The 15,679-nt window shown below is 43.4% G+C and overlaps 1 protein-coding gene across 12 annotated transcripts in view; it reads left to right on the top strand.

The window, feature by feature from the left end:
* The first annotated feature begins 96 nt into the window (after window positions 1-96).
* Window positions 97-15,679, top strand: part of COMP (cartilage oligomeric matrix protein) — a 39,496-nt gene continuing 23,913 nt past the window's right edge. For 8 of the 12 annotated variants that reach the window (XR_012626566.1, XM_074851767.1, XM_074851766.1 and 5 more), the window contains exons 1-3: window positions 836-1,401; window positions 2,041-3,054; window positions 12,929-13,018. The gene's annotated coding sequence lies outside the window, so the exon portion shown is untranslated. Of the gene's footprint in view, window positions 249-537; window positions 566-835; window positions 1,402-2,040; window positions 3,055-12,928; window positions 13,019-15,679 lie in introns of those variants that run through there. The other 4 variants (XM_074851758.1, XM_074851760.1, XM_074851759.1 and 1 more) reach the window with 4 other exon arrangements.

Genomic DNA, 15,679 nt, shown 5'->3' with positions numbered 1-15,679 from the left:
CCGCCGCTCGCACCAGGCCGCGCGCGCGAGCCGGCCACCAAACGAGCCTACCGGCCGCCCCGCTCGGGCGGTCCCACGCGGCCGGAGCCAACGGCGGAGGGAGGCGGCGGAGCGGGCGCCGCCGGAGGAGGGAGCCCCGAGGCGCTGCGAGCGGAACCGTCCGGCCGCCGCTGCTGCCGCCGCCGCCGCGCGCCAGGCCAGGAGCGGTGACGCGGAGCGCACGGAGGACGCCGACGCCAGCACGCCCCGTACGCGTGGGAGGGGTGACGCAGCACGCACACACCTGGGGAGGGCGGGCGGCGGGGGCGGAGCTCCCGCGGAAGGCGCGAAGGGGTTCGCGCGGCGGCGCGCGGGGGAGGCGCCGCGAGCCACCTGGCGGGAGGGGCGGGGCGGGGCGGGGCGGGGCGGGGGTCGCTGTCAGGGGCGCTCCCCCCCCCCGCCCGCGCGGGGAGGGGCGGAGCCTGCCTTCTGACTGACTGCTCTTCCAGCCAATAGGTCTTCGAGATGAGGAGGAAGGGCGGGCTGCGGAGGCGGTGGCGGGCTGAGGTGGCGGTTCGGCCCTGAGGTGGCGGTGGGGGCTGGTGGTGGCGAAGGGCGCTGGGGTGGCTGGAGGGAGCTGAGGGGTTGTGGTGGTTGTGGACCCTTGTGGAGGCGATGGGGGGGGGGGGTGTGGTGAGGGGGGGGTTGTGGTGAGGGTGGGCTCCGGTGGGTTGGTGGGGCTGTGGGGGTGGATGGGCCCTGTGGAGGCTGCGGCCTCTGTGGGGGCGGTGGGAGCCCTGCGGTGATACTGTCACCCTAAAACCCAGCAGAGGAACTCTCTAAGACTCGTTTTGGAGTTTTAGAAAGCAGGCATTCTTTATTGCAGCGCTGGGTGCACGGGGGATCGTTCCACCTAATGTGCATACACTGAACCAAAAGTTCATCCTTTATATACCTTAAAGATGTGAATATTCACACATTTTCCAAGAAGTCTCCACCTTTCTGCCTATCTATTACATTTACGTAATGCTGGCGTTGCAAAACTACGCCATGCATGCGCGGGGGTCTCAGGTGGTCGTCGGTGCTTGTTTGGGGAGTTAGCCCCCTATTCCTTGTTCCCTTTTATGGTCACAAGTCTTTTGAGGACAATTTCTTCTTCTTGGATGTTTCTCAACTCTGTTGTCTGGCCAAGATGTTCTTTTTTATCCACCTTGTTTGAGCATTTCTGCCAGGGTGTATCTATTCTCAAGGTTAGGATATCTTCTCTGTACATTTTAATCGCTCAGGCCTTGTTAAATACAAAGTTAAACGTTTGGTAAAACAATTTCTTAATATTTAAGGTATAATGGAATGCTTTTCTTATCACTAATTGTTACAGGCCTCAACTTGCAGGCACCAGCTGCTTGCAGGCATCAGTACCAGGTTTGTGTGAGGGGAGATGTGGTGGCAGTTGCCCCTGTGGAGGCAATGTGGGGCTCTTTATCCCCCTGTGGCCGCTGTGAGCCTGGAGCTGCAGCTGCTGGTTCGGTGGCCTCCCTGCCTCGTGTTCCTGTTGGAAACGAGGGCGTAGGGTCTCACAGAGGCATAGCCCGGGTAAGGGAGTTACACAGGGGCTTTAAGTGTTTTGAGACAGACATGTTGATTAAGAAGGATCTGGTATTATAGTAATACCTGCCCTAGCTGTAATACCTATTATGCCGGTAATACCTAATGTAACAGTGTGATAGTCAGAAAGCTGAATTGCTGTGAGGTGAGGGTAGTGGAGTTGGCCACGGAGATTCTCCGGGGTCAGGGAAGGTGAATGACTGGGTTGTTCAGAGAAGGTGATTAGCACATGTTTCTACCCATAAATAAACAAAGTTTTGGATTTGAGTGCCCTCAACATCCTTTTATTAGCACACAACAAATGTCTCCTAAGATAACTTCTGTGTGTTCTGAAAAGCATTGATATGAAAGGCTAGATATTCAGTCCCTCTTCCCTACTAAAGCCTTCAGCTATAAGATGCAAATATGTATCTTCTTTTATAAGTAACTTTAATTTTATTTTTGCTTTTGGTGTAGGATAAAGCCTGGAACTGAAACACCATGTACCAATTTGCAACTGTTAGGCTGAAAAGATCTAGATGAAGACTGAAAAGCATCCTTGTCCTAGGAATATTGTGCACTAAATAAAGGAGGGGAAAGAACAAGTAAAGAGAATACAGGAGTCATCACTTCTGCATACAGACTGTTTGAATTAATCTTTAGCTTTAAGCCTCTAGGAAGAGTAGTCTGTACCAATATTTTATCATAAATGTATCCTAATTCAGGATTCAGATTAAAGTAGGTTAATGCAACAAGCCACTAAAATCAAAAGGCAGAATGGAAAATTGATTGCTGAATTATGCCTGTCACATCAGCTCCAGTTTAACATGGTGACGTCAAGAGAAGTCAGCGTATACCCGTACATAAGTGTTACAAGACAGTTTGAATGTTGAGACTCTTGATTCCTAAAGGTGAAACACAACTGAATTAAAACCCACCAGAAGTTTGGTTGGAAAGCATCCATGGGTGAACTAAAGCGGTGCTTTCTGAAAACAAACCAGGAATTGACTGTTTTGTAGTTCAAAGGAAAGCATAACTGTGAGAAAATATGAAATCCTTGAGGATGAAAGCAGAATTGAAGAAGAAGTTTATAAAGCCAGGTAGGCTGCTTGGTGAGAACACTCATTTTTTAATAAACTGAACGTACCTGCAACATTTGGCTGGTTTACAGAATCCTCAGAAGTTCTGGAAACCGATCCAAGTTTTGATGCGCTGCTGGATTTCTTTCGCTTTCCCCTACACAATACAGAAAATAACAATGCTTTTAAAGAGCAGTTCTTTGGAAAACTCGCTGAAAATTGCAGGCCTTTAGCTGACGACGCCATCAGAAGGTAAATTTTCCTCTGAAATGGAGGCACCAGGGACCCTTGGCCACATTCCGGGACAGGATGGTGCTGCTGTCTGAGGTGCTGAAGCTGGAGGGTTCCGAGGAGCTCCCCCACCCCACGGAAGGGCTGCTCCCCTGTCACACACCGCAGAAGGAAAACCAGAGTGAGTAAAAGCCTGCAGGTCGCTTTGATGTATTTAGACGAGGGATCAAACTGGGAATTAATTGTGGCCTATTGGGCTCCTGGTTACTGCGTTTAAAAATGGAGGCTGTGATTAGTCTTTATACCAATATAGAGGCATGGCTGGTGAAGAGGGTACATTTGAATTTCATGCCATTATTGCTTAATCGTAGTTCACTGCATGCTGGAAACTGTGGACTACTTTGGTGCTTTTAAAGATGAACATGGAGGTACATATGCAGGTTACACTACAAAGCTCCTAGACAATATTTTTTGTGTAAGCCGTATTTTGTGAAAGTTTTCTCTTTTTAAATCTGGGCTAATGCAGAGAGATGGCACTCTGACTCATTGGTCTTTACTGTTGTGCATTCAATATGAAATTTAAAAAGGTAACACTTCAGAAAATTGGAACACATTCTCTGAAAATGTTGCTGCTTTACCATTTTTGTGCATAGTTAGAAGCTAGAATTCACAGGACATACTTAGCCATAAGAAGCTATCCAAGAGAACAAATGTGGGTGAATTTAATTTTAAAAAGGATGCTTTCTGCTTGCTTCCATGAGCTAAAAAGTTTAAGGTGATTATCCTGAAGAGGTGATAATAAAGGTTCCTGATGATTATAAGTGTAAAACTGATGCATACAGCAGTTTGAGTGTTGGTAGAAATAACAGTCCTCACTCAAAATAATTGGCTTTGCCAGAGGAATTTCCTTGAAACTCATTTCAATTCCAAGACACACTAGCACTGGGATTTGATAACCTCCTCCACTCAGGACTGCACAAGAGAGGGCTGAAAACAAGCTGTTATGAGAAGGAATGAACTGATTGGTCTCTGCAAACTCCAAGCCATGGAGATAGTGCTAGAAAGTGTCATCGTGACGTGAGGGGTCCAGAGCCAATCAAACTGAGTGTGAGGACTCTTTGCAAAACTGCTACTTCAATTGACAGGGTTGGATTTAAAAAAAAAAAAAAAGTGTATTTTTATCCTGGGATAAAACAATTCAGGTTAGAGGGAAATGAGTATGAAGCAGAAATCAGATGTTCTTGACAAAGAATGCTTAAGGGATGCTCACACATTACACATCTGATGGTGAAGTAGCTATATAATAAGTACTGTAGCAATACATTAACATATTGTAGAGTGATAAATGCAATCAGTAAATATATTATGCATATTTAATCACTTTATTATCTGCTCTGCCACTTCACATCTCTATTTCTTTGTTGTTTAATGTTCAGGTAGCTCATATTGTTTTAAAAGTTCTTAATTTTGTGTGTCTCTGTTTTTCCTTTTGCTCGCCTCTTCGCTAAAACAAATCTTCAGATGAAAATTCTGTACGATTTTACCTAGTTTACCTAGCCTGAGTACGAGTACATGGAAGAGAAAAGAATACCTGTTGTTGGGGTTTTTTTAAAGAAAAACTAGTCCCTTTTACAATGACAAAATTTCAATAACAGAATTTCTTTTAATTTAAAAAAAAATGCACCAAAAATGCAGCAACAAAGCAAAAAATTGTTCAGGCTATGAATTAGGTATTCCATTGCAGATGTTACAGTTCTTCTCAGTTACCACAAGAGGGACATAGAAGGAAAGCTAATGCAGCGCTGGAAAAAAAATTCAAAAGAACAGCTTGACGCAGGTTCATAGCAACATACATTTTCCTTTTGTTTAGGAAGATCTTCTGGGATCATAACATTTCTATAGCTTCCTTCATCCCATATAATCTTTAAAAAGCTTTATAGACCTTAGAAAATGTGATAATAAGCATTAAGAGTTAAAATGGATCTTTTCCCAGAACTTCATATTCTTTCCTCAGCTTTTTCCTATTGGAATGTCTGTAGTAGTGTCGGGACAGGGAGCGGTTGGGCTGGCTGTATTTTTGTTCCATCTCTAACTGCTGGACCAACAAATACTGCAGCATTTAGTAGGCATGTGGAGAAGAAGGTTATGGAGCTATTTTTGTTTATTTAATTTTCACAAATTAATGGCTGATGATGCAAATGTCGTAAGATCAGAGCTCATATAAATGCCTTCGTGAAACAAGAGGACCATAAAATCCCCTTAAGTAAATATTGAAGGGTTTATTGGGCTCTTGTGGAATTAAAAAGCACAGTCTTAATATGCACTAGATTGAAAGTAATGCAGCGTGTATGTTTAAGGATATGCAGTCTATTAATCCCTAATGCCAGTACAGCTTTACTTCCAGCCGTGGTGAGACAGAGGCACCACTAGCTGGGCATGCTGCTTTATGGGATCTGAACAGTGATGCTGTGAGAGAGGGCTGTTTTGAGTAAGGTAGAAATAAAGACTTTTTTTTAATTATTGCTTTAGGGACCTCAGTCTTAATGCCTAAATTTATATGACAGGTATTTTAACATCACGTTAAAAGATCTCTATCAAGTGGTACTAGGTTGAACGGTCATTTTTTAAAAGCCCTTTAATGCATAGAATGTTTTCACAAGCTAAAAGTGTGTCAGAAAAGTATTGTTGTGTAAATGTAAGAATTTCTCTAAGGTCCCAGAAATCTAAGTGCAACAGTAGATGCAACCCAGCTTTGATTTCAGGAGTACAAGTAATGTGCTACAGAAAATTCACAGAAAAGGGCTATTACTCATTATCAGCAGAGTCTCAATGCTTTTATCCTTCCAGAAACTGTGCAATATTTCCCTTTTGACTGATTTACCTGCAGGTTTGATTGTGGCTATAAAAAGTATTCCTGAAACAAGTCATGGGTAGGTAACTTAAAACAATGAAGGAAAAGATCTTGACATTTCTTCAGTGATCTTGAATGAAGAAGGTACTTAGATATTAGGGTGATGAGTGACATAAAAAGATAATAGCAGTATATGAAAGCCAGTGGATGAAACTAGCTATAAACTCTGTGCTATAAACCAGCTTTTTTTCACTGTCTAAGCTAAGTGGATACTAAAAACTAATAAACTGTGAAAAGGTAACTTAATATTAAAATGCTAATTAAAAGTACTTTGCTTCAGTATAAAATTTGAAATCCTTCTCTCCAAAAATGTATTAAACTCCTTTCTAACTCCCACTCCTTGAAAATAGCTGAAGTGTGTGTTCATCCTAAACAATGCCACGTTAGCACAGAATCTGAATTCAAGGAACTAATGTAGGGGAAAGATCTTTTTATGAACAGAGCTTCTGGCTTTCTGCAGGTTTTCGGTGGCAAAAGTACTATGTGAGGTGATCTACTTCTCTTTAACTGGCCACAGAAGTTAGAGATCGCTAGCAAAAAGGCATAGTTTATAAAATCCAAGAAAAAGATTTGCTGGAATTGATGGATATATTCAAGAAGATGTTTGAGAGTATCTGTTACCTATTAAATCTGTCTTTGGTAGGAGTTCTGGAAGGAGCAGACTTGTTAAAAATATTCGGTTTCTAAAGGGGCATCAACGTTTCTTTAAATGGGGTTTCTTCAAACCAGATGTTGTTGTATCTGAGCTTAAAAACAAATTTTGAAGCTCTTGATTGACTACAAAGAGTGTACATGTTTCTTTGTTTTAATTTCTGGCAGTTATCCTAGGCAGATGGAGAAGCAGTGAGGTTATTTCAGTATAATGTAAAAGCCAGTACTTCACAAAGGGTTTTGATGTGTGTTTGAGTCTTGTGGACTGGTGTTCCTCCCTCTGTTTTAGTGGGGAAAATAGAAGAGTGGTGAATTTTCAGGTTATCCCTGGTGTCTCATTTAAATTTATAAATACGTTGAGTTTTAGCAACATGACTTCTCATGTGGTAACAGCTTGCTTTCTCCTCAAAGCATTACTGCTTTACAGACATGTTTTTAACTTTTGGGGAAGGCAGCATGCGCAGGGTTAAATATGAGGTTGTTTTTGTAAAGACTATCTTCAGAGAAAAAATCATTTGAAAAACAGTGTTTTTTGAGTCCCACCCTGTCTTTTTCTTTGCTTTTTGTTTAAGTGAATAACATACTTGCATTCTCTACATGTAAAGTAAATCCTTCCAAATAAATCCTTCTTCCTGCTGTGGGAGAAGTCTGTTAATTTGGCACTTGTCTTAAAAATGAAATAATGTAAGCAATCCAATAATTAGGTGTGTTGCCCTTTGGGTTTTGCTGAGGGGGGTATCTAAACATGCATGTAAGAATGTGTGTTTAGCCATATAATGTGACTTATGACTTAACAGGGGTGGTTCAGATTCCTGCTGGGCTAAACACCTGCATCCAGGAAGGCCCTTGTCCTGAAACATGAACCATTTCATTTTCTGGTCTCCAGCTCTCAAGAATTATCCTTTCTGGCTTTTTCAAGGACATCTCAGTTCCTTTTGATGTGGAACACAAAATTCACCTGCTAGGCCTTATCTTTTTGTTGCAAATATTAAAGGTTCAGAAAACAATGAGTGTGAGAACTTTCACACATTCACAGTAGCAGCTATAGGTAAGGCTCAGAATATTAACAGTTGCTTCTAGTTTATTTCTTGCCTGAAAAAACCCAAATCTAGATGGTGTTGCAGTTGTTTTGCCATCATGGAAGCCCTTCCATCAGAAAGCCTGTATTTCTGATGTCTGGGGGTGAGTGCAGGGCAAGGAGAGGTTGGGTGCCTGAACCAGACTGGTTTCAGGATGGAGAAGCTTATTTGAAGTGGAAAGAATGTTTTCTTTGCAGAATGCTGTGGATTTGAGGAGGAACCAAGCCAGCACTGAGCACAGGTCATGAATGGTTACAGTGCAGCTTTGTAATGCCTTCCCAGAAGTCATGAGTTCCTTGGAAATGTACCCAGGCCAGTGGTGGAATTTCATCAAACAGCACAGGAAAAGATCAAGAGGACAGTGGGGTCCCAGATTTTAACAGTACTCCTGAGAGTGAACGTTTCAGTTGATTATACAGAATCACAGAATCATTCAGGTTGGAAAAGACCCTTGGGTCCAACCCTCAGCCCGACTCTACAAAGTTCTCCCCTACCCCACATCCCCCAACATCTCATCTAAACAACCCTTAAACACATCCAGGGATGGTGACTCCACCCCCTCCCTGGGCAGCCTATTCCACTGTCTGACCGCTCTTTCTGTGAAAATTTTTTTCCTCATGTCCAGTCTGAACCTCCCCTGTTGCAGTTTCAAGCCGTTCCCTCTTGTTTTGTCACTAATTCCCTGTGAGAAGAGACCAGCACCAACCTCTCTACAACGTCCTTTCAGGGAGCTGTAGAGAGTGATGAGGCCTCCCCTCAGCCTTCTCCTCCTCACACTAAACAGTCCCAGCTCCTTCAATGGCTCCTCACAGGATTTATTCTCCAGGCCCTTCCCCAGCCTCATTGCCCTCCTCTGCCCTCGCTCCAGCACCTCGAGATCTCTCTCGTATTGAGGTGCCCAAAACTGGACCCAACACTCCAGGTGTGGCCTCACCAGTGCAGAGCACAGGGGGACTATCACCTCCCTACTTCTGCTGGTCACACTATTTCTAATACAAGCCAGGATGCCACCCACTTCCTAAACACAGTGGCTTAAAATCCAGTGGATTTGCCCCTACTTGCTCGAAACAAGGTTTCCCACCACCAGATTGGTGTTAAGGAGTGTTTCATGTAGTTCCTTTGCTAAGGGTTGTTGCTGTTCCCTTTCTCAGTGCAGTTTCATAACCTGCTCCTCAGCTGCTAAGCCAGGGCAGAGGTGGAGTAATTCTCTCACCCCAGCCTGGTGGTGCTGGTTACTGAGACTTCCTCAGGCTGGATGATTTAAGATCCACTGGCCTGCCTTGGGAGCAGCAGCACCCTGATGGCAACGCCTTGGGACCTTCTCTGGACCTGATCCAATCTGCCTTCTACCAGGCTTTCAACGGCACTTCCAACTGAACTACCCAGCTAGCCTTTGCTTTTGGCTTTTTCATGGGCTGCGTGAGGAGGCAGCAAGCCACGGTGGAAGGCAGCCGGTGCGACAGTGAGTAAGTAAATGGAAAGGTGCTGGAAGAGCTCTGAAAAGATAGAGAGATAAGGAGTCCTTCACGCTCTTCCCTCAGTGTCATGCAGACCAGCAATTATCAAGTGGTGCCACTGGAGATTCACGTTGCAGAAGCTGCTACAGGTGCTGTAATGAAAGTGGAGTTTGCTTGAATTCCTGGACCCTGAGCAAGGCTCATGGCAACGCTCCGAACCCATCGTGGAGTCTGGAAACTGTGAACTGAGGCTGTTTTTAGTAAAAAGGTAATTACTGAACTTGATTTATGATCAAACAGAAGTTTTCAAACAGCTCCTCAATTCTGGTCCAGAAATCCATGAGCCTTATGTCATATGGAGGAAACCCAGAACACAGAAGTTTTTTTAGGTGGTTGTTAGCAAATGTTATTAAGAAAATGAAATGTCAAACTAGATCCTGCGGCCTTGATTTCAGCTATAGTATGAAGACAGAGCAGAGGTGCTATGGGAAGATTTCTGGCAAGTAAGTGGCATTCCAGTCTCAGACAAGATACATATGAGGCCACCTTCCTGGCAGCAGGTTAGTATATGACTTTGCTGGAAGGGGTGATTGCAAAAAGTTGATGAAGAAGGTCTGGAGAGCAACAATTCTAAATAGTGCTTTAGTAATGATGTCATTTAAACAAAAAAATAATGTTAAACATTGGGCAATGCACTCCTTTGGATCAAGAGCAACACAGGGCCACTAGCCAAGATGCAGAAGAACCTCTGCAGCAGGAGAAGTTGCACAGGGTAATAAAGAGCTGTGGAAAGTCCAAAGCATGCAAGGTCATGATGGAAAAGCCATATTAGAATAATCCTGAGGAGTGGCAGGATAAATAACCCGGTATTTCTATGAGCGTGAGGGCTTACTAGGAAGTGGAGGGGAGGAAGGAATTATAACTCTAGTCAAATAGTATATTCACTCACGATCGGTCCATGCGTCTTGAAGTCAGAAGCCAAATCTTGGGCTAGCTGTTGCCCTGGAACAGCCCACAGGCCTGCTGTGATCCCAGGCTGATCTTGGGCTGGGGCTCCAAACAAATCCAGTTACAACCTGCATCCACCTCCTCTACTGAGGAAGCAGAAAGGCAGAAACAAAACAAGGGGTACTGTTCTTGTGGACTTGACAACTTGATGAACATCAGGAAACATCAAAAATATCATTTAAAAACTGTGTTATAGGTTTTTCATTATGGGATGACCCATTATGGTGCTGCAAGTGGTCTGAATTGATGGATCACTCTCAGGCTAGGGGACAGAGATTAGCCCTTTACTAGCAAGTACATGTAGTTTTAAACAAATCCCCACTGGATTCAGCTATGAACAGCTGAAGGCCTGGTCAGTTTAGTAGGAGACTGCACATGCCTTCCTCCTTTTTTCCTTTTTATACCATTTGTTCCATATTCCGCTAGAGGCCACCACAAGCCTCATCAAAAAAAAAAAAAAAAAAAAAGAAAGGGAGGGGGCACCTGCAGTATTAAATGGCAAAAGCTCCTGTTTTATAGGGAGATTTAGAAGTGGAACTTGGATCTCCCTAGAAACAACTTCTCTTCCCGCTGTGTTAGGAGTAACTCCCAGATGTGACTTGGAGCCAGCAAATGATCTCAGGCTGTGAGATCAGATTTTGCTGAGTATACAGGGTTAGACATGTTCGTTACTCTTTCCAGAAGATCTCCTATCCAAACCATGCATTGATATTTGATTTCCTTGGGAAATATTGGCCTTCACGGTAGCTTTTACTGCATTTGTGTATAGAGACTCAAAGTTTCAACATTGTCTCCTGCCTTGCCAGTAGAAAGTTGCTTTTGTCATTGCTATTTATTCACCTGAGGCGTGGGGTTCCTGGAATTGTGTGCGCTTTCCTGGAAGAAGTGTTGAAGGGTGTAATGGCTTGTGCAGAAAGCGTTCAAAGACTGAAAAGATGTCAAGGAGAGACAAGGCAGCTGGAGTTAAGGGAGAGCTCTCGGATTCCACTCTCATGATAGGTATTTCTCTGGCCGTCATTGTCTCAGGAACTCGATGTCGCTTACACCCAAAGTGTTTTGGCTTGAGTAAAGGTTAATGGAAGAAGCTGACTGCTGTGCTAGCCAAAAGCAATTGGCCTTTATTGAAGGAAGCATTGCGAAAATACAGAGGATCAAACTTCTAGTTTCCATGTGGAATTAAAAGTAGAGTAATTCTGCGACCATCGCAATTAGGCTAAATATGTGTCCTTGCAATGTTTGGATGGGAAGAGCAGTTTAGATGAAGCAAGGACTTCGTCTGAATCTTTACACAGACCGTGATACTGAAAAATACTGTGAAAAAGATTAGATTTGCTTTTGTGGCTGTTTTTCAGCTTTGGGTGGGGTCAGGAGGAGGAATTGCCAGAAATCTCCAGAGCCAGTTCATTCCTGTGAGATTTCTGGTCTGATATTTTCTTGAAAACTCAAGAGGTTTGGATTAGTCTCCAGACTCCATCTTTCTGGAGAGCTTCCCACCACTTGTGAGCCTGTATACATGCCATTTTTCCATTTCTCTAGGGGTGAAAAAAACCCATAACCCATAGTCTGGATGATGCTGAATTTTCCTCTTGAGTTTATAAATGTTGTACAAAGTTTTTTGGATAAAGCCAGTAATCTGTAATGTCTCAAAGCTTATGAAAGTAAAATGTGCATGTGAAAAGAGATGTATGACAAGATGAGCTGACAGTATGTACGCCAGGAAAAGCATGCATTTAGTAGCCAGTGGCTTCTTTGTTTCCACAGTCCGTGAGGTTGGTGAAACAAGCAGTTTCACCAATGAAACTGTTTGCTTGAAGGCGAATAGGCCTCTCAAAGTGATTCTTTTGACTTGCATCTGTTAATAACTTTCTAGTAGTCTGGACCAGGTAGCACAGATGTTCTCTTCAGCTTTGCAAAAGCTGTAACTCAGATAACATTTCTGAGTCGTACCAGAGCGCTTTCAGGCCTGAGCGGGGAGATATGTCTGCGTGAGAATCGCTGAGTATTTAACGTTGTTATCGAACCAAACGTGAATGAGGGCTCGGCTGCCTGGCTCTGTGCTATTATTTCTGTTGGAAAATTCATCTTCGTTTTGTATGAGATCTCTCTTTACAGAGAGACAAGGTTCTCCTGCTTCTGAGGACGATACCTGTCCTTCCCCGCCCCCAGAGCGTGGGCCCTGTGAACATTTTTGTCTATTCATTCCTCTGACAGCCGTAATTATCTCTGACGGAAAGCCTGTGGAACGCCTCAGGCAAACACTAGAAGGGGGACAGCAGTGTGGAGAAGATACTGCCTTGTGCTATAATGGGTCTGTCTAGAAGATACTGGGTTTGTCATTCTCTGCTCATCCTTTGAGGAGCTGGCATCCTTTTGTGGTCAAGATTTTGGGAACAATCAATGAAGGCATAAAAGACAGTTTCCAGAAAGAAGATTCATTCTTGTTTGCTCAAAATCTAACAGAAGTTATTAATCAGTTGCTGTGGGGTATAAGCAAGAAAGATTGAGACAATGTTCTGCTCTACCACCATCATAAGAGGAAGAATGATTTTTGTGGAATACTAAGGATCTGCTATTATAATAATCCCATTTTCTTTTTTCATATTCAGGATTCTTATTTTACATATGGATAATGAGGCCACTTTAGAGAACAGCCTTGACAATCTGCTGGTGCTTCCTATATCCCTCTATTTTTGTGCCCTCCATGAATCTCCTAGTCATCCTGATTCCACAGCGATCAAAGAAAGCACCTACGCTTGAAGAATTTTCATTGTAATTCATAAAGGCTTTTTTCTCATTTTCCTTGTATAAGAAAAAGTCATATTTCTGCATGCAAGTGTTAAACTACTCATATTAAAACTGAACTTAAGTGTGTAGCCTCTTCCTGAGATGAGACGAAGAGTATTGCATTTAGTGATCAACTTCTTTTCCCCTTTTCTCTGTCCCATCCAGTATTTTGAAGAGTTGAGTTTGGAGAAAGCAGTGGTCAGGCTTCTGACCTAATGTTTTCAGCATCCCCACAGCCAGTGCAAGATGTGAGGGGTGAGTAATACAGTGATCTATCCTTTCTTCCTCTTCCTACAAGTTAACTCTAATTTTCAACAGTGCAAAGGTTTATGTCTCCTGCAAACAGCTGACTGCAAATTACATTTTTACAGAGTCCCTCAACAGTGGTCTTTTGATCACTGGTGTCCTGAAAAGACCTGATTGCTTGGTGCTGGTTTTGCTATTTTCCAGCTGTTAAATCACACTAGATATCTTCCTTCTGGTTTTTGGTGTGCTTTTTTTTTTTAAATGTAAGCAGAGGAGCTAATTGCTATGGAGAGGTTATGTGAAAAAGAGCAAATGGGAAGAAAAAAAAAAAAGGCCCCTGTTGCAGTCAGTAAGAGAGGAAATGTCAAGAGAACTATCATTAATCTTGAATCAACACTTATTAAAAAGCTACAGCTTTTTGCTGCATGTATCCAGGAGACCTGAACAGGTTTTCTTAATATAACTTTTGGCATGGAAAATTTGTTGGTGTTCCCTTGAGGTGTCCACAGAAAGGACAGCTTTGTGGTCTGTCTGAACACAGTTATTAGAACTACTGGTCCAGCTTGCTGGGAAAGGTAACTTACCACTTCATACTTCTGAGGCAGAATAAACCGTGAAGTTCAAATTTTCTCTGTGGGTCTTTGGGATGTGACCACAGAAAGCACAGCTCTGTCTCCCGTGAATGGATGCTAACCATTCCTTGGCGCTCCCTGTAAAAAGCAAAGGTTTTCTCTGGAGTCCCAAGCCAAATGTTTCCCTTTTTTTTTAATGCTGTTCTACACTCTGTTATGTATTTGGCTGCGCTCTCTGTCCCAAAGGTGTCTATGTTCTGGTGGTATTAGGTATGAATAGATTGTCAGGTTCCTTGGGATCTTCCTTGCTGAAAGGCGTGATGGAAACTTGATCTTTTTTTGAAGCTGCATGTCAAAAGGCTAATGGCATGTGCCAGCTTGTGGCTAGAAGGCAGTAATCTGAGGACAGCAAATACTCATCTATGTAATACTTGTATATAAGATACAGAAATAGTATTATTCATACACAGTATGTGCATTTATGTATGACTACTGAACTAATCATCTGCAGACAGCTCCAGCAACATATCAGAGTAGATTTCCAGGGTCCCTCAGGTTCAGTATTCTGCCTATGAAGGGGTCACTGCCAGATGTTTCTTTGGAGTTAATAAGTCTTGGTACTTGATCAAAACCAAGTCAGTGCTCCCTAGGAGAGGTCCCCAGACTATTAAAAAGTGTACATGCTGTCTGCCCACCTACATGTGTGATCTCAGAGCACTGAGCACTTCCAGTCCCTTCTGTAATGAGACAATTCCTGTTTACACTCTTGCTGAAGACCCCTGGATTACACAATAAGAAGGTTTGACCACGGAGGTGAATTATATACATCATTTAGGGGAAAAGGAAAACCAGTCTGCTTCGAAAAGCTTTTAAGGTTTGCCATCCCTAAGAGTTTTGGGAAGTGACTTAGTGCATACTGAGCAACGAGTGAAAGCAATCAGTAAAACTGTGTTATTGTCATTATGACTCTGGGAGGTGTCTTTTAGTAGCAAAATCCAAAAAGGGACACCACGGCCAAAGCTGTTTTACTGAAAAAAACTGCATACTCTAAGCATTAATGATACTCCCAACAATAATTCCCTGCGAGATGTGATGCCTAAACCATCGCATCAGTTTGCATCTCTCTTGGTCAAAACAGCCTTCAGTCTTCTCCTTTTTTCCAGTACAATTCAGTTAATTATTCCCAGTTCCCTCAATGAGTCTGAGCTCCTGCTGGCTCCTGGAGCAATAGTAGCTCATTGTTGCAAATGAGCTTAATCCAGTGTTAGAAGTCTTTATTGTCCCTAATAGAAAATGGCATGAATAGTAAAGGAAAAAATGTGAGATGTTTCCTGTAAGGTTTTAACAACCCTCCTGGGTGTATGATTGCGACATATGCTGGGGAATAGTTTTGAGCAGGGTGGCGGTGGGGAGAAGGAGCTCTGGCAGGATTTTACACCCCCATCTGTAAGGTTCATTACAGCGAGCAGCTAGAAGGAAGGGAAGGATGGGTGACAGCTCGTCTTGATCTGTACATGCCACTGCTTTTCACCCCCTGGGCTTTGTCAAATCCCCCTGGGATTTGTCATAGTGTGTCTCTGGCCAGCTTGAATGAGGGGTAGAGCAAAACTGAGGGCCGATATGAAATTTGTGGGCCCTTTGATTGGCCTCCTGCCCTCAGTTTTGTAAAAAGCATTTTAGTTCCAGGTGTCTTAATTCTCTTCAGACAGGATTATGCTGACACAATGGCTCAGGCATTTTGGAAGGGGTAGGATTATCAGTGTGGGACCCAGGGGTGCAGAACATTTGACAGTGCTGCGACCTTTCTAGAGACAACAAATTAAATTATCAAAACTCAGCAAGTCACTGGGAAGTTCTGGACCGTATTTTAAATGAAGGACAATGTTCAGGGTGATCTTGTAGCCCTGTCTCTGGATAGACCTTGGACCCATATTGTCACCAGTCCTGTCACTGGCCTCATCTCCTGCTGTTCCTGAGGACACTCCCTGGATGGAGCTACTAGTAACCAAGTAATCTAGTAACCTAGACTACCCAAGCAGTCTAGGTTAGCCTCATTCATGCTTCCTGCTGCCCTCTGAGTACTGGAAGTTCAGTATCA

The sequence above is a fragment of the Strix uralensis genome, chromosome 27, assembly GCF_047716275.1.
Source record: "Strix uralensis isolate ZFMK-TIS-50842 chromosome 27, bStrUra1, whole genome shotgun sequence".
NCBI lineage: Eukaryota > Metazoa > Chordata > Aves > Strigiformes > Strigidae > Strix > Strix uralensis.
This window is presented reverse-complemented; position numbering and strand designations above follow the sequence as displayed.